The following is a 6,403-nucleotide window of genomic DNA, read 5'->3' as shown; positions in this document are numbered from 1 at the left end:
AGGTAGGTCTCACACCTTTGCTTGATCAGTAATGCTTAAGATTTCATATGGCCTAAAAATAAGGTCAATCATCCAATTGTAATATTTTATTTTATTTCATTTTGAGAAATACTAGACTTCACTTGCCCGTAGCATATAATTTCTCCTTTAAACATGTCTGCCATGTGTATAGTGTATATAATTCATATCGAAATTAAGAGATTTTATCGGGGGTGTGTGTGTGTGTGAAGTCCAGAATTATTCAAAAAGTATCGTGGGGCCCACTTCATTGGATGATCCAACCTGTTCATTTGTTGGGCCACAGCATAAATAAGCTGTACTCATAAACTATCTTCGTAGGATGATCCTAACCCTCCGTATATAGACGTTTCTATAATGCGCTGTTTGTGAGGGTTAGGATCATATTAGGGAATTGATTTTGGGGCACATGCAACCTATTTAAATTCTAGCCCAACAAATGAACGGTTTGGATCATCCTATAAAGTTGGTGCCACACTACTTTTTGAAAAATACTGTATTTAAAAAAGTCACTTTCATGATCAATAGTAAAAGGCACCGTCCAGTCGTAGGATCTCATCTCCATCGTTCGATAGCAGGTGGTGAGTGTTCACATTTTCAAGATAATAAGAAAAAAAATAGAGAATTTGATTTCGATGACCCAACTTATGTGAGGTGGAGTCGGATTGGCGATGTCCCTATTATCAAGTGTTTTCATTCACACGCTAAACATATACATTATTGGATGACAGAAATGCCTGATTGGATTCACTGTCAGCTTATGAGATTTAAAGCAAAGACATATCAGATGGACGGTTCACATCAATCAAAAGTGGGACCCATTGTGCCGTGGTAGGTACACCTCATTGTATTACAATGAGGTTGCACCCGATTGGAAGCATTCCTCCCGTAAATTTCATGAGGAATCCCTCAGGGAAGAGAAAAGAAAGAAGAGATGGCCGGGTTGCCACTTACCACTAACCTTGTCTTCTGGCCGGGTTGTACACTGCTCTTTTACATAAATTGGTGTAAGAACCGATATGTCAGCAATATTCTAGGAATATTCCTGATACATCGACATATCACATACCTATGAAACTGTTATTTTTCTATATATTGGCCAATATATCCCGTTTAAAACAACAGGTCCAAACCCATTTCCCAAGCCCAACCTTAGCATGGTCAATGTTTTTTGTGTCGCTTGCATTCTCTAATAAAGAGAATTCAACGAATAATTGGTGACTTGACTTGGTTTTGTTCCTGCTGATTGCTCATTTTATTGGGCCAAGTTGACCCGCTCCATTAACTCAACTAAAACCAGTGGGGGCCCCATTTTGTGTGCATAGTGTGTATACACCACACATCGAAATATCAAAAAAATCCATGGGACGATTCATGAATTTGACCATCGTGGAAAGAAAATAAGGGCAGCAATGAACATGTGCCGATATATTCTAACAACTTATTCGACTATTGGACTCATAGCTCTCCAAAGTTCAAATCATGCCCACAAAGCATAGGATATAGAAAAATAAGGTAAAGAAAATAAGGGCATCAATGAACATGAGACGGTACTGGATCTGGTATTTTCTAACAACTTGTTCAGTGATCCAAATCATTCTTGCAGGCACTTCTGTTCGACTATTGGACTCATAGCCCTCCAAAGTTCAAATCATGCCCACAAAGCATAGGATCTAGAATAAAATAGTAAAGGAAATGGGATGGACATAACCATCACAATCCAACTCGACCCATTTTCACCATCATGGGTAGACCCATTTTCTGAAAAGAAAATAACCACCACAATCCAACTTGACCCATTTTCACCATTGTGGGCTGTTTTTTGAACGAAAATTTAGGGCAGCAATGAACATGTGCCAGTAATGGATCTGATAGTTTCTAACAAAGTGATCCAAATCATTCTTGTAGGCACTTCTGTTCGACTATTGGACTCGTAGCCCTCCAAAGTTCAAATCATAAATCATGCCCACAAAGCATAGGATCTAGAAAGAATAAACACAATGGCATGAACATAACAATCACAGTTCAACATGACCCATTTGCACCCTAGTGGCTGGACCAATTTACTCAAACAAAAATAAGGCTAACAAGAACTGAACTACAAAATGTGACACATTCTAACTTGTTTAGTGATGCAAATCATTCTTGTAGGCACCTCTACATATACAAATAATACAATTCGTCAGAAAGAACATCTATAAAAAACAAAGCAAAATGTTCTCTTCCATTAAATCCACAGAAGTAGATTGACGTGAACACACAAAAAAAAATTTGAAAAGGTAATGGCACTCCACACTTTATTAACCACATTTCTGATATGTTGTTGAGAGCATCTTGGGATAACAGCTTTAAAAGCTAATTAAGAAAGTTACAAGGCAAGGTTCGGAGTGTCATTGAAACAAGTAGTGCCTGCCAAAATCAATTCCCTGATTTTATTCTATCACAAATATATTCTAGGCATCCATTTGTTTTGGTTCATTTCAATCCACCTCTTCTTCATTATGGGCATATTTCAATCTCATATGTTACAGCTATTGCCAATATCGATCAATCCCCTACACGTTCTTCGTGCTTCTTGCTACAGATTGAAGGGTACTCTCAAAACACAATCAGTTTGGGTTCTGAAAAAAATTAGCCGTCCATGGTGCTAGGGGTTGAGCCTCTAGGTCAATTGATCAAGGCTTTGTTTGTTCTGCAACCCAGATTTAGGAGGTTCAATTGATCACAACTTACCTACCCAAAAAAAAAAACATCTGCAGTCGTAGGTATTCCTGTTTTAAGATGGTCTTCTTATGCTTTTTATTTGATCTTCATGAACAAATCAGCACACAGATTTTGTTGTGTTAGCAGTTCTGGAAGGTAATCATTCAAAAAAAAAAGTTCTGGAAGGTATTCTTTGTACTAAATTTCATTTTTTTAAAATTAACTTTTATTAATTGAGAGTCAGCATACAGCCAGAGGCGGGGACAAGATGTCCCCAAAAGAAAAGATACAGAAAAAAAACAGCCAAAAAAAATCCCCAAGGGCTTTGAGTGCCCGACTCAATCCGAGTGATGAATCGAATGTCAGGTAAGTTAACCCCCTCTTTAGCCAGATGATCTGCTTCAGAGTTCGCTGATCTCCGTCGATGCAGAATCATAGGGTGGAGCTCCCGCACAAGGGGTCCCTAATCTCATCAAGTATTCCATGAATACGCCATGGACTGCCATTTGTATTCCTGGCCCAGCCGATAGCATTGGAGGAGTCACCTTCGATGATCAACGAAGGTTGCATACTATTTAAGACCAACCAATAAAGATTTCGCCTCGGCCTCATTTGCGTCACATATCCCAGCTGATCTCTGTCACATATCCTCGGCCTCATGTGCTTAATTTCATTTAATTGATGCCTTAATGGATAGTATAATTTAATATGGATTTATTTTAGAAATTTTTTCCATAGGTATCATTAAAGTTAAAAGATCTAAAAACCACGAATACAGTGATTAGTGATTTTAGGTTCATTTCAAACATACACTTAGTAGGAAAAGATTAGTATAGCTCAATATCATTAAAAAAAGATTAGCATAGCTCAACACTAAGACATTGATTTCCTGATTTTGCTCTCTGCATCCAACAGGAAGGAAGAACTTGATATATGTGTCAATCTTTACAGCTTCATCAAAAGCTTTAGTTTATGCTTTCTCCTGAATCATAACGTTTGTTGGCATATCCATTTGAGTATTAATCACCCTAAAACCGGAGATTTTTCACCACATTATATTGGACACCTAATGTTTACGCACCTTCCATTATACAAAAATCATAACAACTAGGTATTCTGAATGGTACATAGATAGCACAAACTTTTTGCTAGTTTTGGCTTGTTAGACTTCTGGGTGTTACGTAGCATTCAAAGTCGACCTCAATTTTGACAAAGGCATGACACTGAGAGATCTTGTATTGAGGATGTGTTTGTGCTGTGATAATTCATACACAAATGTGGAGCTTTGGTGCCTGAATCCGTAACAGCTTGCTCTATAACATTTGTGGCAGTCGATTCAGTTCTGGAGCCTCCATGTGTCTGAGATCTGAGGGATTTCATGTCTTTAGGTTGCTGATTTTGGTCTGTCCAAGAAAAAGATATGATAGCAGAAACTCTGGTTTAAAGGGTACATTTGGTTAGACGGATCTTGAATATTACTTAGCAGACGGATCTTGAATATTTGTAGAGGAACAAGAACGCAATGAAGAGTGACATTTACAGTTTCGGATTATAGTTTTGGAACTCATAACTGTCATCAACCCAAAGCAAGGTCTGTTGGAGTTTATCAATCTTGTATGTTTCTCTTCTTCATTTGTACACACCATATCATATTCAAAGCTTTGTGGGTATTCCTGTCTTTGTTTATTACTTTAGTTGTTTGTTTCATGTATTTAGATTCAAATGCGACACCCCTATAAAATTTCACTCCACTGATTTTTATTTCAGCATTTGAATGTTTTCTTAAGGCAGCAATGAGTGCAAATGAAAATCTGGTTGCAAAATCTAGAAAGAAACAGAGAGAGAGAGAGAGAGAGAGAGAGAGAGAGCTCTAAACCCTAGATTTCTTTTTTCTTTTTCTTTTTCTTTTTTTGGAAAGGTAACAAGAATCATTTCATGGGAAACGTAAGTACAGCAAAGGGACACGCTGTCCCGGCACAGAATACAACCTAACCAAGTAGAACGAAAGCATGTGACAGTCCTCCATCAGGGATTACATAAAAGAGATTACATATATGCATCACTAGTGTAACGAGGCATCATATGGAAAGAATAACCAAAATTCGTTATCTAACATCTTCTTGTGGAGGAGATTGAAACATCTCAATGTTTAGGTTCTCCAGTCCTTCCTTCGCTAGACGGTCGGCCAACATATTAGCAGATCTCCTCATGTGCATTATTTGTGGTTTTATTAAATGCACAAGATCCCTAGTCTCAGCAATTATGTCCTCAAGCTTCCAGGGTCCTCTACATTTATTAGAGGCCAATGCTATAGCATTTGTTGAGTCCCCTTCAATGATGAGAGGGCCCAAATTATGCGCCACCCACCGTAAGATCCACAAAACAAGGCCCTAGCTTCCGCTTCATTTGCATCGCACACAGATCGGTCCCAAGAAAGACATCAAAATTTCACCATTAGAGTAATGAACCACTCCACCAATGCCGGCACGGCCCTAATTACCAAGGGAACTACCATCAAAATTTAACTTAAACCAACCCAACTGTGGTGAGGCCTATTTTGGAGTGATTTTTTCTCTACTTCTCTTTTCCCATAGGATCGCATGCCAATTCTTGAGAATCTCACCGGCAGTATAGTTAAGTCCAACCTTAGCCTTTGCCCATGCAATCATATCGAACTTAATGTCAATCGCGACTTGATTTCACTTCTTTTCCTTTTAATTAAATATCCTGTGTTTTTTCTTTCCAAATATGCCAAATCAATGCCAATGGGGGCTAACTTCCATATTGAAAGGCCTGCAAATCCAAAAGGTCCGCCAATCCAATGTAGTAATACTTTCTTGACTGATTTTTGAAATACCCACGAGATGGTGATCGACTTCCAAATTGACCGACTTTTCTCATTTCATTTCCTGTTTCCTTTTATTAATTTCTTCTTGGCTGAGGAAGACCAGAGACTCAAATCCTAACTTACAATTCCCAGAAATTCTACATAGGGGTAATAAAAGAGCCATATGAGTGCTTTAAAAGTCGGTCCACTCCTATGTAGAATTTCTAGGAATTGTAAGTTAGGATTTGAGTCTCTGGCCTTCCTCAGCCAAGAAGAAATTAATAAAAGGAAACATGAAATGAAACGAGAATAGAACATAGAACAATTAAATGAGTTTCAGATCCTTATATATTCCATAATAAACTTATCTACTCTAGTCTACCACCCAAGACCATGATTTTATTCTCAAATGTAAGTCTGTGTAAGCGTGAAATACAGAACCTTGAAAACTTGCATGTCATGTTAAAAGAGTTTTTATATGGCGTCTGCAAGCGTATCCAATCAGACATGGTTTCAAACATTATATGAATCTGAATCATGTCATAACAGATTCAAGAATCATGTCATACAGATTCAACCCGTTGGATCCATCTGACCGTCTTGGTCCACTGACACTAGGGGTTCAAATCGGGCGGGCTCAACACGAACCCGGCGAGTTCAACCCGGAAAAAACTCGGGTTGGGTTGAGTTCAAGTCGGGTTCGAGTTGGGTTTTCTCAACCCGGGTTGAGTTCGGGTTGAGAGCTTGGGCAACCCGATCGGAGTTCAACTCGAAATTTTTAATAATTTTTTAGTTTTTAAGCTTAAAATCTCAGGTTGGGTCGGGTTTGGGTTGGCAAGAAGGGCTGCTCGGGTC

Source organism: Tasmannia lanceolata, unplaced genomic scaffold, assembly GCF_043159265.1.
Source record: "Tasmannia lanceolata isolate RefF3 unplaced genomic scaffold, GAP_Taslan_0.1 ptg000018l, whole genome shotgun sequence".
In the NCBI taxonomy this organism is placed as follows: Eukaryota; Viridiplantae; Streptophyta; class Magnoliopsida; order Canellales; family Winteraceae; genus Tasmannia; species Tasmannia lanceolata.
Note: the sequence above shows the minus strand (reverse complement) of the source record.